This window comes from Olea europaea, unplaced genomic scaffold (genome assembly GCF_002742605.1).
Source record: "Olea europaea var. sylvestris unplaced genomic scaffold, O_europaea_v1 scaffold797, whole genome shotgun sequence".
Lineage (NCBI taxonomy): Eukaryota > Viridiplantae > Streptophyta > Magnoliopsida > Lamiales > Oleaceae > Olea > Olea europaea.
The window spans coordinates 104,602-123,487 of NW_019266402.1; the positions used below are offsets into that span (position 1 = coordinate 104,602).

Below are 18,886 nucleotides of genomic sequence, written 5' to 3' on the forward strand. Positions count from 1 at the left end.
TAGGGAAAATAACGTCCCTTTAGTTTTGGTCACTTTTGAGCTTAAATCGTATGGTAAATTTATTCTTGTTTTTTAATAATGATTTTTGCTAATTTGGAGTAACAATTAACATTGTTTGTTGATATGTTGGTACCGTGGCATCATATAGGATTTAGTGTTAATATTTTTTAATCAAGTGTGACCAGTTCGTGGGATTCTTTTTCTAAAAACTGGAAATTGATGAGGTTGACTTGATTATGGGATTATCTCACACTGATCGTTAGCAAGCATGATTTACTTTTGGGAGAATTATGGAAATTGCATCTATCGGACTTCTAGACTCCCACATTCTTTCATGCTCTCCTTTGTGCAATAGACCTTATGTCGATGGAGAGGCATCTTAAAGGCTAGAGAGTAAACTTTTTATTTGTTTTTGTTGTTTATTGTTTTTAAACATTTAGAAAATTTACAAAAACCAAGAAAATTGCGAGAAAAAAAAATTGAAAATTTGGTAGGAAAAAAATCCAAAATTATTTACACATATTTGTTTTTATGTTACTAACTAATTGGGTAGCCTTATTAGTAATGATGATTTTATGTTAGAAATTAGAGTAGTCTGATTGCAAAGATGAAAATGAATTGAATTGAAAACGAATTTCAGAGAATTGAATTGTCTAGAATTGTTATCCTGGAAATTGTAAATTATTGTGTTTGATTGGTATAATTTTTCACGTGAAAAATGTTAAAATAAAATTATTTTTTGGTGTTCGTTTGACTTTGTTTTACATGAAAATTGTCAATTAAAGGGATAAAATTTACTGACATTGGGGATAAAATTTGTTTCCACTGACAACAAAAAAAAATCGAGAAAAGCATTTATCTTTTAGTGTTCATTTGACTTTATTTTACATGAAAATTGTTAATTAAAGGGAAATATTTTTTTACAATAATTCTTAGAATTTGTTTTCATTGTCAAAAAAAATAAAGTTGAACAATGGGTTGGAAAACCAAGAAAATCACAACTTCCAAGACAAACAAGGAAATCAAAGTCCATGGAAAAATATCCTATCAAACACCAAAAAAGTTGGAATTTTCCATGAAATTCAAGGCTAATCACACGACCTTTAGGTAATTCGATATATTACGTGTGACCAAATGGTGCTATTTTATAGTTATTTTTATATATTTCTTATCCATATGAAACTCTATTCGTGAGCACGTAGCTATTTTTAATGGTCTGAGGTTCGAAAATATTTTATAACATGATGGATTTTTGAGGTGATAAAACTAGGTTGTAAATAATCCCGGATCCTATGATGAAATACTTTAATCACTTTATGTATATGTGAGAATAGTTTGAGAGTAACTGTATGGATAGAGATGTAGTTGGATATGTGTTGAGTGATTTTGGCTAGCACGTGAAAATTAGGTATTGACCATCTATTAGAATTCTGATCCCAACCACTTCTCACAAGATACTTCACTTGCTACTAGTCATAGCTTAGCTGCAATTAAAAAGGGGAACAAAAAATGAAGAAGAATAAGAAGAAATGACGGAGTAGGAAAAATTTTCCCACTAATGTTGGTATTGATGTCTAAGTAAAATAGCTACCTACACGGCTGGGATTCAAAGAGAATGATGGGTTGCTGCAGAATTTAGTGCGTCCCTAGTTCTTGTAATAAAAGAGAAACTGAACTTTGATGTCAAGAAACAAATTTGCTAGGCATAGATTGGAATTAAGACCATAATGCTATTGAAAGGTTAGGCATAGCCGTGTCACAAAGTAGGTTGAGAACAAAATTGCTACAAGGCCTAATAAATCATAAAGCAATCTTGCAGTTTTGCCTCTTGTTTTGCCTGTAATTGTTTAATTAATATAGGCAAATTTGTTATGAAATTTGAGAACACCAATCTTGGAACTCAATGTCTCGCTTGAACTTCTAGAAGGATCGAATCAATCGTTTGAAAATTGTAAGCTCTGATACCATATGGAGACTTAAGGGTTCTATTTAAAATGTTAACTTTGTTAAGATGAGTAATCTTAAATAATAGGCTGGAGTATAATATTACGCAACAGTAACGATTTTTATTTATTTCTTTCTATGCTTATTGATCAATATAAGGAAATTTTCTACTATTTTTTAAGTTTGGTGTTGTGCTAGTAAAAGTATAATGCGAAATAAAGAAAAAGGAGTAACATGGAGTTAATAGTGAGGTTGCTAATTAATTAAGACTTTTTAATAACTATGATTTTCAATTTTTCAATTTTATTTTTGACTCCAATATTTCTCTTTAAAAAGGAAATTACAAACTGCTGTATTTTCTAAAATTGTGTATCTATCCTTTTCTATTAATGCCTGGACTTAATACAGATGCATCATTTTCATAGAAAGTTGATGTCAAGGCCATTTGCTATCGGCTAGAATTAACGAGTGTCCTTTTGTAAGGTAGATTTACATTTTTGTATATAGATAGAGGCTAAGTTTAATAGGTTTCACCGGCATTCTTCTCCATTATCGTCTTCTGTTGTCACCTTTGTATACAACTATTTACTGTAAAATCATGGCTTTTTCTTTCAGAAATCATATATAATATTCGTATTTAAAGGATCAGAGGACCACTCTATCAAGTATCACCTCCTTATTCATGCTCTTAAGGACTGCAGAAGAATATCAGAATCTAACGACCCATTTCATTCTTTAAATGGCTCTTTTGCAAGTGGCAAGTTGAGTGGTATTATGATTTCCTTTTAATTTATCAATTACCTCAAGAAAATGAGGGAAATTTGTAAATTATTAAGCTATTCTGTGTGCTTAATCGATCCAAAATATTCTGTGTACATATACCTTGAATTATATTAATAGGCCAATTAAGTTTTCATCCACAAGCAAGATTTTAAAGGACTTTATAATTGGACGGATATACTATTTAATTAGGCTTAGGGTTTAGGAGTATCATAATTATCATTCTTTCTACTTCACTCTTTGCCAGTGGGTCAACCATCAAAAGTGAAGTAATCGTGTTTCTTTCTTTTCTTTTCTTTTCCTTTTTTTTTTTTTTTTTTTTTTAAAAATAAATGAATGGAAAGATCAAATGTTTGGAATGAGTTTTTGGTTAGACGAGTAGAAGGGCCCCTTCGCGAGCACCATATTAGTTTCAACCTCAATCCTAGTTATTATTTGGTTTCCAATTTCTAAAATTCATTTTTTTTTCATATTTATTTTCAACCGCATATTTCATGGAATCAACAATTTTATCAACCTTTTAATTGTAAATCTTGTAGAAGAACTTTCTAAAAAAGTCACTCGGGACAACTTTATCTATAAGCTCCGATTTGACCCCTAATTTAAAGCTCATTTTTTTTTCCAAACTATTTCAACTTCACTTTCTTTTAATAAAATAATTTTATATGTGAATCCATAATTTACTTCTACATTTTAACAACACGTTATTAAAAAAAAAAAAAAAATCTTTTCACAAAATCTATTATTGAAAAATCTCTACCAAACGGGCGATTAATTTTTCTATTCGTTTTGGAGAAGGAAAGTAGGGATGGAGGGTATTTAACTATGAATCATGCTACTCAAACGGGGCAATTTGACAGGAATTGGTGATAGACAACACTTGTCATTTATTCATTGAAATTTTTTTTAAAAAAAAAATAGGCGAATTATAGTTTGACACGTCAGCTCTGTCACCAATTCTTGTCAAATTGCCCTGTTTGAATAGTTTAATTCATTTAACTATAGCTACAAAATTCGTAACATGCAGCTAAAACACTTAGCTCCTATGATTGCTAAATATTTTTTTATTAAATTTATTGTATGTACATAAACTAATTACTACATGCACGAGCACATCTTTCAATGCGATTTGACGTTACTATAATGCTTAACTAGTGTTATGAAAAGAGAGAAAAGAGAAGAAAATAGAGAGAAGTCAATAGATTTTTATGTTTTATTAAGAACCAAAGCCCTCTATTTATATGACAGAATTAGGGATGCAACGGTAATAATATCTAGGGCTGCAGAGGTATAATTGTCATTCACCAATAAACCCTAATGAACTTTCCTTTTTACAACACTCCTCATTGAATGACACATTATAAATTATATATCTCATTGAAACATTAATTGGCAAAAAATCAATGGGACAAAAATGCCAACAAAAAGAGTAAAAATAATTTGGAGTAATAAAATGTTGCCTCGTTAAAACCTTGTCAAGAAAACCCCGTGGCACAAAACTTGATCGAAAGAAAAAGAGTAAAGCTACTCCCCCTGATTTCAATCCTTGTATTAATTCATCATTGCCTTGTATGTCGCTATCTTCAATATTGCAACTTTGGTGAAATGTCTCATGTTGTCATGTACAATCTTCAAATAACACCGTCTTCGTAAGGGATACTTTATCATTATTTGATAACTATAGTAATATGATAATTCGAAAAATAGCTCTTGTTGATCTCTTCAAAAGTCTCATACATATAATGTATTATTTTGAAGGTAAATGTCTTGCATGTTATAGACATAATTACACGAAGAATATGCCTCATTAAAACCTCATTAGGAAAAACCTTGTGGAAAAAAATCCTAATGAAGGAAAAAAGAGTGCACTATTTTCTTGAATACGCTATAAAAGTTGCCTTATTAAAAACCATGCCAGGAAAATCTAAAGGGATAAAACCTTGGTTAAGGAAAAAAGAGCACAACGCGTATTTACTCCCCCTCTTGATAATATCACTTGAATTATGTTTCAGGCATATTCAATCATTCTAGAATGGTATCAAAACAATGCAAGATAAATTATCTATAATCACATTTATTACAGGCACATCAAATTTCATGCATTATCACACTAACAAGGTAAATACCTATGATTATATTTACCACATGATAACTAATTTATTTATACAAGTGTTCGTGAAATTCATTAAGTAAAAAGTCGTACATTTCACATTATGACTTTACTTTTTCTATTTTCATTTCGTACAAGTATACACCTTTTGGTGTTTGAACTGTATATCCAAAAAATTCATGTTTCTCTAGTAAGTTCAATTTTACTAGGATCGCATCCATTTTATTTGGCTAATCATTATTTCGATCGATATATGATGCAGCACATCATGTGTAAAACTGTTGTCGATAACCTTTTCTTCTCTTGTTCGATTCTATTTCTTTCTCCATGACGACATAACTTATTGAGATATCTGAATTTTTAATACATCAGGTACCTGAACCGCTTCAGGGGTTTTATAATCTGTTATATCTAAATACTCATAAGAGTGTATGCCTCCTCAATGAGACCATCTTTGCTAATTACTCCATTTGGAGGTTTTTTGTATTAGAATCGAATATCATCACACTTCAGGCGTACCATCAAATATCATATTAACTAATTGTCTCTATGACGTTAATTCAAGTTGGAGCATTTGAAGCTAATGTGTAAGATATTATTGATCCATTTGATCAGTAAATGCATCTAAATAAATTATATTTCGAACTTCTGGTTCAAGTGATCTTTTGTAAGAATTTAGATAATAATGCATTTGTACATTATTTTCAACTTTTTAATTCCTTCCCCTAATACTGAGATAATTGTCAAATTAAATTGACAAATATTTTTACTGCATTATAAAATATCACCATTTGTAATAAGGGTTCATACTATGCATTTTTCTCAGCATTCATTACTTTCTATCTCACTGCATTGTAGTGGATCAATTTTAGACATACTGCACTATCAAAATAATTATATAAAAAATTTAAGCTCTGACCATAAGCCAATTTTAATAGAGAGAACTATGATATTGACAAGATGTGTAATAAAATTTCCTAAACGGAAATGGAAAATATATTTTTCTCAATTAAATTAGTTGGAGGCGTTTAACAAACAAGCTTGTTAAATCATTTATCGACATCTCAAAAAGCACTCATTAAAATATTGAAATTTATACCCATTAGCATTAACAAGACATGATTTTGATTATTTAATCTGAAAATTATGCTCATACTTTAAAATTTGAGCAATAAATTCGCAAACTTCGGGTTGCGAATATCATGCAACTATCTAGTACTTGTATCAAATTTATTATATATAAATAATATTTAGATGATCAACGTGGTGGGTGACGCGGCCCATATATCACCCTAATTAATTTTCAGATATATAGGAAATACAATCCCAATTTTAGCTAGTGGCCTTTAATGATCAATTGTCGATAATGAGAACAAATGATACATAGAAATTTATTGGATTGAAGAATTCTAGTTCTTCATTTTGATTTCGCATAATTTGATCCAATGATGGTCCAACTGGTCATGCCAATCAAATTGAACTTCTAGTAATGTAAGATATAATCCAATTATTTAATTTCGAAGAATATGATTAAATATTATATAATTATGTAATGATCAATGTCCACATGACATAAGTCGTATTTTTTCCTTCAGGGATAAACACAAATTCAAAATGATATATTTTTCGAAAATTTGCTACTTCGAGAGCACATTTAACATTAATTATTGTTTTTTCAAGAGCAATACATAAATATTTTTATGAAATATTGATATATACCTAGTTATGATTATTTACAAGTGATAGAATAATATTTTTCAGGAATATTGACACATTTAAATTAATCATAACATTTTTCTAAAATATTAATATGGATAAATGTATGCTTCTTTAGGAACACAATATCGTATTCTTCAAGAATACTAATTTATATTATTTTTACTTCTTTTGGAACAATATATCAATATTTGTCTTAAAAATATTGAAATTATAACGACATGCTCTCCAATAACATGTCATTTTTTGAGAATATGGAAACACCAATTAATATGCTCTTCTAGAGCGATAAATCAATATTCTTCTCGAATATTAATAAAATAAGGACATTGTTTTCCATTTAAAAATTACAGCCAGTATTGAATTATTTGTGTTTCTTCAAGAACACAACGAGATATAATTTCTCAAAATGTGTGCTACCTCAAGGGCATGTCGTGTTTTATTATTACTTATTTAAAAACTATCAATATTCTTCTGGAATATTGAAAGTTATACAAGAATTTATTTTTCAGGATTAAATACACAATTTTCTAATTATGCTCTTCGGAAGCAAGTAAAATATAACTAGAACATTAATGATAATGTGCTGGCTCAAGAGCAAAAATATTTTATAGTAGACAAATATATGAGTATTAAAATCATGTATTATAAGGGTAAGAACGAGACAATTAATCAACCGATAAATAATAGTAATGAACATTTAGCGATGAACTTAATTTAATATATGGTACTTATACAATCACAAACCGCAATAATTAAGTGCCCACTTTGTTTAATATAAATTTAAAATTTGTCACCAAAATTTAACTAGATACTGTGACATAATTGTGCATACATATACACGTAAAATTAATATTACCTTCTATCAAATATGAAGATGAATTGCAAACTTACGCAGACAGAATTGCCTCAGAACCTCCAAAAATGGTACAAGAAGGAATTGATGATAAATTTGGGTGGCTAGAACCTTGGATATCAATCATTAACCAAGAAGGAGAATTGCACACGTGGTGGTCACATATCTTGGAAATAGTCAGGCACATAATTTAGATGAATATGTCTATTAGTAATATCATGCTCTTATGGAGCAATTAATATTCTTTTAGAATATTTTTATAACGTGGGTTGTGTTTTTTCGAGAATACCAACACTATATTCATTTAAAATAAATATAATTTAAGTTATACTTCTTCAGAAGTATTGAGTCAATATTCTTTTGAAATATTGAAATTATAATTTCATGCTCTTATGGAGCAATTAATATTCTTTTAGAATATTAAAAATGCCGTGCTACTTCATGAGCACCAACAAACTCTTGTTTAAAAATATTAACTCTATAGGAGTATTTTATCATTATAAGATGTTTATCTGTATGAAGATCTGCTCTTCAGGAACGATAAACATAATATTCTTCTGGAATATTAATAATAATGTTGTGCTACTTTAGGAGCAAAATATTTGTAATAAACATATTTATGACAAATATTCTTCTGGGATATTAAAAAAATATTGTTCATGTAATGCTGTGCTATTTCAAGAGCAACAACAAGATACTCCTCTATGATATCGATCTAAGCAATTTCTCAAATCAGGAAATAAATTGAATTTTATAGAACCACTCTTTGAGAGAGAGTAATACTAGAATATTACGATCATATGCAATTTAATAACCATGAATTTTGGATTCTTCAGGAATAACAAAATATTCTTCATGACCAATATGTCAATATTGTGCTACTTCAGGAGTAACAAGAAAATATTTGTAGTAGACAGATCTACAAATAATATTCTCAACAATTAATCCGTATTTGTAAAGCTCCATTATTTTTAATTTATATGAAGTACATGAAAATCGAACTAACCTTTTTATATATATAAATTCCAAACATTATATCTTACCATATGCTTTGGACAACGGATAATTGACCCACGCATAATTGGCAGCAGACTCACAAATTTAATGGCAACACAATTGGACTTTCATTGTAATTGTTTCTTGAATTTTGTCAAAATCGCCTTGCCTTCCTCTTTTATAACATGCCGTCCTTTTTCCCTGCGTATTGTATATGTATTTCAGCCTACTAGCCCTTTTTCGTGTATGTATGTATATTTAAATTCAGTAGCCACCCTCCTCCTGCATGTATAATTCTCCCTCTCATCGCCAAGTTTGACTCATAAAGGCCTCTAATTATTCTTCTCCTCTTTTTGACTCTCTTTCTCAATTCATACATAGGCTAGGTACAACTAATGATGAGTAAAGCAAAAGAAACCATTAAATTGAGTAAAAAAAAAAAAAGGTATGAGGCGGCGGCAGCAGGATTCCAAGGAAACCATTAATTGATAGATGAAGGCAAATAGGCAATCCACTTTCTTATACAGAGAAAGAAAGAAACTTGGGGATGATAAGGAGAAAGAGTTAAATTCATCGAGTTAAATTCGTACAGATGAATGGAGAAAAAAAATTGTCCTCATAAAATAGTAATATATTTTAAAGAGAAATCGTGCTGATAACGTGTTGTGGAAAGGGAGAAAAGAGAAGAAAATAGGGAGAAGTCAATAGATTTATGTGTTTTATTAAAAACTAAAGCTCTCTATTTATATGACAGAATTAGGAATACAACGATAATAATTTTTAGAACTGTAGGGATATAATTATCATTCATCAATAAACTTTAATGAACTTTCCTTTTTACAACAACTAAGAGAATATATTGGACAAATAAGGGTAATTTTATAGTTGACTTCTGATATCCATATATAGTGTAGACTAGAATGAGGTACACAATGTTTCAATTGTGTTGAAAAATTGTATATAAAATTGGTTTTCACCAATTCTTAATTATTGAAGTGAAAATTATTATTTAATAAATGAAAAATTAAGTCAAATTTAATTCACTTAAATACGTGAATAATAGGAAAATTATATAGAATATTGTGGAATATTCTAAAAATTATTTGACTAAAAAGTTGTGTCTTTCTACATGAATGATTGTGGCTTTAGCATTATCAGTTTTCAAAAGATGTGTCTCTTCATATATAAAGACTAATTCCAATAATTGTGTCACTTTCATAGGTCGTGTCTTTTGAGACAAACCATTTCACCATCTATATATAGATTTTATGTGTTTATTTTCATTCATTTATTCACTTCATAATTGTATTATCATACTAATGCATATTTATTTCAAAATTCTTCATTTATTTGGAGTCAAGTTTCGTATAAAGAGAGTTCAAAATATAAGTAGTTTTATTGGTCTATGTAATTTGGAGTACTTCTATTACGAGATATGTACTTTGTATATTGGGAGACAAATGACGAATGCCGGAAAATCATTAGCACTCGTGCAGAGCGTTATTGTCTTAAGGACAGGTACTCTTGCCTCGATCAAATTCATATTTATGTATTTCTAATTTCTACTTTACGTATTCAATTTTGCTAAATCAAGATTCTGTCCGATTTTATGCACAAGAAAGCTATATTATTTGAATATAATTTATGCACGAACATTTTTCCGACAAATTGCACTATTGTAGCCTGGAGGAACAGGTCATGTATTTTATTTATTTATTTTTTATTATTATTATTTTTGCACCGTTTCTTCGAAATAGTAAATCTTAAGAGTTTGGATCATTTATGTATTTTACATCTCGAGACTAATTGCATATAAATATGTATTTTCTGTTAGTAAATTCCAGCTACAAACACTTATAATTATATTTTACCTTAGTTCGGTTCTTAACTTATAAGAAAACTTGGGTCATTGCCATTTCCAGTAATTATAAATAAATAAATAAATAAATAAAAACTACAGTTTAACTTTTTAAATCAGTAAATCTTTCCAGTAATTAGGATTTTAAAAAATACTTAAACATTATTACAATTTTCACGAGAAGGTCACCTGCATAATTCTTGAATGCATCAGCCAACCTAGCTAATCTATCCATGTGAACATATTAAAAGTTGAAAAATAAAAAATCCATGAGAAACAAGACTCACCGTCACAAGTCATTTTCTAACCTGGCTACAATTTCAGATGTGCATTGATTAGAACGTGTGAAATGTCCAAATCCCAATGTGGAAGGAACGTATATACATGTCATAAAGAGAGGAAATTCCCATTAAGTTGTTTGGTTTAATTATCTATACAAGTTACTTGTATAGATATATTTAGGTGTGGAATGGATAGAAGACGGGAGCCACATTAGTGTACGGGCACCGGGGATAAATAAAGAGAATAACAACGAAGCAATATAATTAGAGTATGTAAATCTGAAATGATGTGGACTTTTATAACGCAAAGGTAGAATAGCTATAATTGAATGAAAAGACACGTGACTTGATCCTGATGGTCGTGACATCTTCTCATAAGTTTCACTCCATTAATCTTAGGTTCAGTAGCATTTGATGTTTCTGAAAAGTGGTCACCCTAGAGTCTAGGTATGACCTATAAAAAGGGGTTAGTCTATGGGTACAGGAAATACCCATAAAATTATTACAGATTTTTGAATTTGCTGAGTTGAATTAGAATAATTCGTTTTTTATTCCCTTTTCAGTTTCAGCCCTTTTAAAAAAATTTAACCCATAATCCGGAAACAAAAGCAAACCGGTTTTCCTCTTGACAATTCACCCACTTCATTTCCCATCAAATCATTGTCATTTCCCCCCAAATATGTAACGCGAGAGGAAGATCTGTAGTTCTTCATTTCACCCAAAATCGCAAGCAAGAGGAAAACCGCCCGTTTCTTCATCGCCGACATCTGGATCACTGCCCAGCGCGCACCATTGGATGTAGCCCACCGAAACCGAACGTGGAAATAGTATTTGAAGACGGCAGTGGAATCGTAGATGATGGACAAAGGTTTTTTCATTTTTTCCTCATTTTGTTCCAGCAATTTATTGTGGAAAGCTTGCCTCTATGCCCTTTTCTTAATATGCGAAGCTTGTTACTGCATCTTTGTTGGGCTCTAATAATTTTATTAGATCTTTTTTGTTGAATACTAGAGGATTATATGATGTGCAAGGGTAGTCAAAGGGGATCTTAGATTTAGTTAGGTATTATCTAACATGTGGACACCTGAACATTTGATTAGTTATGGACTCGAGGGATTTCAACGAGTGTTAATTGAACATTTTATTTCAGCAATTCTGTTTAGAGTTTCTCAAGTTTAGTTGAATTTAAAAATTTGTCAATTTAAGCTATGGGGTAACTGATACTCAGGTTGAGGTCATTTTAACGTTCAAGCTCGTTGTTCAGAGTGGTTTAACTCCATGGAGAATCGAACAAGCTGACTTGAGGGTTGTCATTAGGATTAAACTCCTTGTACAGACCCATTTGCACGGGTCTGTACAGGCCTCTCACATGGGGGTGGATCCCACATGTGGACCTCCACCCTCATGTGAGAGCATCTGTACAGACCCTGTGCAAATGGGTCTGTACGAATAGCATTTCCCCATTCGTTATTCCTTCTATTCCGTACCCAATCATTCATGTAGATGTGAATTGTCTCTGTATAATTTTGTTTGCAAAACCTTGTTGAGTTAGATCAAATCAGAAACACCAGTTTGATAAGATTCTGGAATTGAGGATGGGATCAATCTACTGTATATATTTTAGGGTAAAAAGTAGATCTATGTAAAATGAATTTTAGAGATTTCCTTGATTATTCTGTTCACGAACATTTGTGAATGAAAAAATCATAGTTCATGTTCGGTCCGTTATGAAAGAATTTAGAAGTACATTTTCTGTGAAATATTTTTTTGCACTAATCTTTCACATACGCTTCTCAGCCCTCATTTATGCACCCAAGAAAACCGAATTATGTAGCTCGAGTGATCGTGTAATTTGATCTTCCTAATTTGTAACAATTTGCAGACATTGAGTAAAAGGCAGGATTGAAGTCATGAAAGAATTGGTTCGTGCGAAACCTGATGCAGCTTGAGTGATCGTGGGTCAAGGACAGACCATTGTGCATTTGTGTGTGAAGTACTATCAGATTCGGGCCTTCAAGATCTTAGTGTAAAAACTCCTAAAACTGTTGTTACATGCTAATTGATTTCGAACACTTTTCGCGGTCGGAGTTTGTCTTGTTGGAACTAAAATCGAGTTTTGTTCACGTGACTTGGCCCTGGGAAATGTTTATATAAATTTTGATTTGGACTTCTGATTTTAATGCAAAACAGGTACCAACATTGTTTTTTTTTTTTGTATTTTATATTCAAACCTGTTTGTTTGTTTAATGCAAAGTGAGGCAATTTATTCTGTCAATGTACATCTTGAAGAAGCCTACTAATTCTTGAACAAAATTGTGCAAAAATATTAAAACAAGCCTACTAAGCAATACAACAATTCGCAAAATATTAAACTTATGTCCAAAGCTCGAACGACGTTGACAAAATTAAGCATTGAATATCGAAGACTACTATGACCAATAAGTTCTTATAGTACAAATAAAGCATATAGCAAATACAAATTGACATCACCCATTCACATCGGTCCCTTCTCTTCCCATCACTTTCTACAATTCCTTTTCCTTTGCGAAATGTAACGTGCAATGTTATGTTGACATCTCGTTTCTCGATAATTCGAGCTAGGCTAAGACTCTTAGCAAGTCTTTGTATACCTCATTGGGCTCATGCTTCACCTCTTCGTTAATGGTACTCGACTCCTTGCTTATATCTTCATTTTTCACCCAATCGAAATATCCACAGTCGTTATTACACGTAAAGAACAAGCGCCCTTTATTTCTAGTATCCCGTTCTACCTCAAAACATTTTCGAAATCCGCTTTTACATGAAGGGCATCCACGTTTTGTTTGGCATTTTCCGAAGTAGTGAGTGTTACTTTTATAGTCGTGACAAACTCTGAAATTCATTCCTCTCATTCTACTCAACAACTGCTGACGAAACAAATAATCTCACATGAATGCAACTGAGTTTTGAAATCCCACATTCAAACTTAAGAATAACAGCACATTACAAACAAAGTTATAGTGGAAAATGAGGAACAAATAGAAGTCTCATTCAAAAGGACATAGGATCCCTCATTTGAGGGCTAACATGCTCCTTTCCCCATGGACAAAAGGTGCATCATTGCAGTACTGCTGCTGCTTATAATCTTGATATTCATTGTTGTGTTTGATTATGAAGAATTGGTGCTTATATTATGATACATGCTTCATGTTCATAATGCTTTGTGGTTCTTCCGGCTTCATTTCTTATGCCATTTACGAACACACATAGGATATGGCTTCATTCAACCTCAACGAAACCAGAATTGCCTTCATGCTTAGCATACAAAAGTAGGCACACTTAAGCATAATTCTTCTAGTAGCTTAACAAAAATAGGCACACTTAAGCATACTCTATACGAAAAATACACTTTTATTGAAAAATGAACAAAATACCTTTGCCCAAAAATTTATGAAAAATACCTTTGCCTAGAACAAAATACCCCTCTTTATGAAAAATGAACTTAACAATCAGACTCAGAAATTTATGAAAAATCTCAGTAATTTAGGAAGAACAAGAAATCAAATACTTCAACTTTATCAACAGTCACGCTCCACAACCAACATACTTCAAATATGTCTAAATAAAGAGGAAATAACACCCAAATCATGTAAACAAGTCTAAGACAGCTTAACCATAAATTAACCTTAAATTTGATAAAGAAATGCATAAATCAGTAATTAACAAAATACCTTTGCCTAGCATCTATGATTCGACTGCCGTCTTCAAATGCTATTTCGACGTTGGGTTTCGGTGGGCTGTCGTCCTCGCACGGTGGCCAATGGTGCGCGCCGATCGACGTCGGCGATGAAGAAGCATACAGGTTTCCTCTTGCTTTGTGATTTGGGAGAAATGTCTAGAATTTTTTTGGGAAGATGAAGACAGGTTTATCAAAAGAGACGTGCTGGACGTCCAGGGACGTCCAGGCGCCTATTTGGCGCCCCCCTATTGGGGGGTCGTCTGTCAGGCCCCTGGACGTCCAGTTTTATTCTTATCAAAAAGGGTCAAACCGGTTTGCTTTTCGAACCGATTTTTGGCTTAAATTGAAAAGAGAATAAAAAAAATAATTAGGGTCCGTTTGATTGTAAAAATAGAATTGAATTGTTTAGAAAACGAATTCCAAGGAATTGAATTGCCTATAATTATTTTCCTGGGAATTATAAATTATTGTGTTTGATTGGTATAATTTTCCACGTGAAAAATGTTGAAATAAAAGTATTTTTTAATGTTCGTTTAGCTTTGTTTTACATAAAAATTGTCAAATAAAGGAAAATATTTTTTTAAAATAATTCTTAGAATTGGTTTCCATTACCAACCAAAAAAAAGACGAAAAAATAATAATAATCGCTACAATATGGTAGAATTTGAATTCTCATCATTTATGGTGAGAATTCAAATTCCACTAAAACAAGGAAAATTCCAAGTTCCAAGAAATCCAAGAAATGCAATTCCATGGAAAATATAAGGTATCAAACACTAAAAGTTGGAATTTCCAATTCCAATTCCATCTTTTCTTTTTTCTTTTTTTTTTTTCCATTTCCATGCTATCAAACACTCCCTTAATTCTATTCCAAGTCAGCAAATTCAAAAATCTGTAACAATTCCGTGGTTATTTCCTGTACCCATAGACTAACCCTATAAAAAGTAGGTTGACAAGTTGAATGTGAGGTGTTTGTTACAGAGATGTCACGTCAATCAATCAGAGTCGGACCTGATGGGAGGCCCAAGAGGCCTCCGCCTCAGGCCTAGAATTTTAGGGGGCCCATTTTTTACTTTTTACCTTTTATTTATTTTTTATAACCCATTGTACCCATGCGTTCAAAAGAAACAAATAAATACTTTAATGAGAAGAAAAGGAAGGAACGTCAAAAAATTTATTTGTTGTTTTATTGTTGATTTAAGTTAACAAATTTAATTCCGTAAACTTCTAATTTTTTATTTTATTTTTTTTAAAAAAGGATTGTTTGCTACGACTTCGGGCCTAGGGCCCAAATTCCAAAATTCGCCTCAGATCCCGCGAAGCACAGTTACGGCCCTGCAATCAATTAAAGAAAGATCTTGTATGGAGATCTCTTGGAATAGGGGAAGCGAGAGATGCACTTCTCACAATAAGAGGCTAATCGCTTCAAATTTTCTTTGCAACAGGTTATAGCACCTTGTATCGACCATGAAGGGGCGACCTCTACATGGCACTTTGACTGAGGTGATGCATAATTTCATCTACCTTAATTATATAGCCTCACTAAGTTAGTTAGGAAGTGTGTAGTGCGGTCTAATTAGACTTGCCAGTTGGCTTTCATGTGATTGATGCTTAAAGTCTTCTTGAATGACCCATAATTATAATCTTTTCGTTTCTTTTGATGGAGAAGGTATGTAATTACCCTTCTTGGTTCCGTCACATGATTTTGAATTTATTGAGTTTCTATCCTATAGAAATTTGTATGTTGATTGTTTGTATTTTGGTTACAAAAAACTTGTGTGACACCCAAAATCTAGGATTCCAAGATCCTTAGATATGCCTTGGGTCAACAGTCTTGACATACCTACTCAGTGACAAATCCAAGAATTTGGATCAGCACAGGCGGCCGTCAACCGTTGACGGTCGACCACAATAAAATATTAAGACCTCATTTAATGTCCTATTTTTTTTATTTTTTATTTTTTGCTAAAAATGCATTTTGTAATAGTGATTTAATGGATAACATGTGGTTAAAAATAAGGAAAATTTTTGAATTTGCGTGTAAAATATTATTTAATTGAAGAATATATGGTTGAAAATAAGATAGAGAAAAATATTTTTTGAAATAGATGGAAATCAAAAAATGCCTAAATTTTAGATATAACAATTATTTTGTTCGAATTGAACATATATAAATCTGTTATAAGAATAAACGATACTCACCAAATGACATTGTTGTCAAGTTTTGTACAATTCAAAGAAAGAGCATGAGTTCAAATTTTTACAATTGCATTAAAATTGTTTAAACCTAATATATATTATTTTGTTAAATTTATTTCAACCTTCAAGAAGTGCCATAATGGTTGAGCATTCAACAATCCTTGCAAGAGATCATACATTTGAATCCCCTCTAGCTCTCTCCCTTTGCATTAATTTTGGCAAAAATTATGGAACTATAGTTATTGCACACGATAAATTGGTTAGTAAGGAATTTGAACCTAAGACTTCAGGCATGTACATCCAAGTTTTAACCAACTTGACTAGAAGAAATTATTGGAATTAAAGTGAATAACTAGTAATATAAACTAAAAATCTTATCAATTGTCAATCAAAAAAATTGCTTCAGCTGATCCAGCATGCGCGACCATGGGTGATGGATCCGCCACTCTGCCTAGCAGTGTCCTTTCTCTTATTTTGGTGATACACTGTCCTGATTTCTGCATATATCCTATATTTTATTAATCATTTCCGACGCCCCTGCCTTGAAATTTTAGAGATAGTATTTTTGTTGCTTAATTTGCAAATTTTAGTTCTAATTCCAAATGTATCTTTATTTATAGGAATGTGGACATAAACTTTGCTAATTTGAATCATGTATTATGTATTTAGACTTGAGAGATCCATCACATCCATTTGTACCATGAGTTCTTGAAGCTATATGTTGGGAATCTTATCGTATTGAGAGGTTTTTTTTTTTTTTTTTTTTTTTTTTTTTTTTTTGTAAATATTTTGACAGAATATGGAAATTTTGCTATTGGATATTGTACATTTTCATCATTATTTTTTGTCACAACCATTAATTTGATGTGAACGGCACCCCTCACAAATATATCAACAAGGGGGGAAATCACTAAAAAAAAAATAAAATCCATTTTTAATAACGAATGTTCTTATAGTAAAATGTAATTTTTGGGTTATTCGTTTAAAAAGGACCAAGACAAAAATTTCATTATTAAATGTAGAATTTCTTATAGGGAAGGGAAAGGAGAGATAGTGCGAGAGATCTTTAAACTCTGCCTATATATATTGCAATTGCAGAAAAAATAAAAAGATTCGACATTACCAAGTACAAGTACGAATATAGATAAAAAGTAGGAAAGATGAAAGAATCATATATTCGGTTGTGAAATGGACTCTATAAATTACTCTAGAAATTAAGATTTGAGTTCTAGAAAAATTTGGTGTTGTGGCGGTTTCAAAAGCTTGGTAGGATCAATCAATTATTACAATTGCTCAAGATATTCTTTTGTTATCTTCTAGCATCCATTTCTTAGTTCATGATCACTCATGCCAATTGGAAACGAATAATTAGTAAAGATGCACCATCCGAACCTACAATTTGAGGGGCCAATGTGGCTCGAGATAAGTGGCTCTGCCCACAATTTGATGTTTGGCATTCATGTATCTACTTCAAAAGAATCATCAGCACTACTCTACTAATTAAAAGTGAAAAGTACAGCAATGAAAGAACAACCTCTGTCCTTTCTAAAGATGCACGCTTTTTATAATATACCCAAATATGAAAACTTGATCTGATCATGCATTTAGAAGGTGTCAATTTCCCATCTTGAGATGAGACCCTAAGTGCCTGTTTGATCAGGGCCAACAACGAAGTCACAAATATAAACATGTCACATCACTTAGAGGTATAGACAATAGCAATCACAAATATAATTTACATAAGAGAAATGTTGGGTGTACGCAAAACCCCTACCAACACACACACACACACACAACAACAACAACAACGTTGAAGACACCATTAATCCTCTTCCACAAATGAGCTTCCTATTCACTTGAAATTCGCTTCAATTATTTTTCTGATTTGAAACCTTCTCTTTCAATTTCTTGAAATGATCGATACTTCGAGTTACTACGATTGAAATATTCGATTGTTTGGTGTAAATAGGGTATCAATATGAAGTTGACTCCAATGGAAATGCGAAATATAGAGATATCTTACTCTCGAAATTCATTCCAATTTTCAGTATTCTCTGAAAATATACTATTGAAATATCCGTAAAAAAATTTAAACTACTTATTCTATATAATAAACACCTGATTTAAGAAAAACTATTTAATGACCGGATTTGGGTGTTTTGATTAAATTTTTCTTCATTCGGGCAAAAAGCCCATTTTTGGTTCACGACCAACCTTATAAAGCGCACAATTTGCCATGGCAGCATCTTTTGATGGAAAGGAAAGTTTAGGATGATCCCGTTCGTTCCACATTTTTTCAACAAAAATACATTTTAAACATCACATCATAAATCCTACCTTAGAGTGTTGAGGTGAAAAATTGTAGGCTGATTTGATGGAAAAAATGTATTATTTTCCCAAATAATGTGCACCAAACGGGCTCGATATA

At 31.5% G+C, this 18,886-nt stretch overlaps 2 long non-coding RNA genes across 2 annotated transcripts; one reads left to right on the forward strand and one right to left on the reverse strand.

The window, feature by feature from the left end:
- The first annotated feature begins 11,057 nt into the window (after positions 1 to 11,057).
- Positions 11,058 to 12,750, forward strand: LOC111391493. The gene is made up of 2 exons (XR_002702119.1): positions 11,058 to 11,409; positions 12,424 to 12,750. It is a non-coding gene; the product is annotated as an uncharacterized LOC111391493 (long non-coding RNA).
- Positions 12,751 to 12,867: 117 nt separating this feature from the next.
- Positions 12,868 to 14,501, reverse strand: LOC111391494. Its single transcript, XR_002702120.1, has 2 exons — positions 14,252 to 14,501; positions 12,868 to 13,444 (listed from the first exon to the last, which is right to left on the reverse strand). It is a non-coding gene; the product is annotated as an uncharacterized LOC111391494 (long non-coding RNA).
- Between the last annotated feature and the right edge of the window lie 4,385 nt (positions 14,502 to 18,886).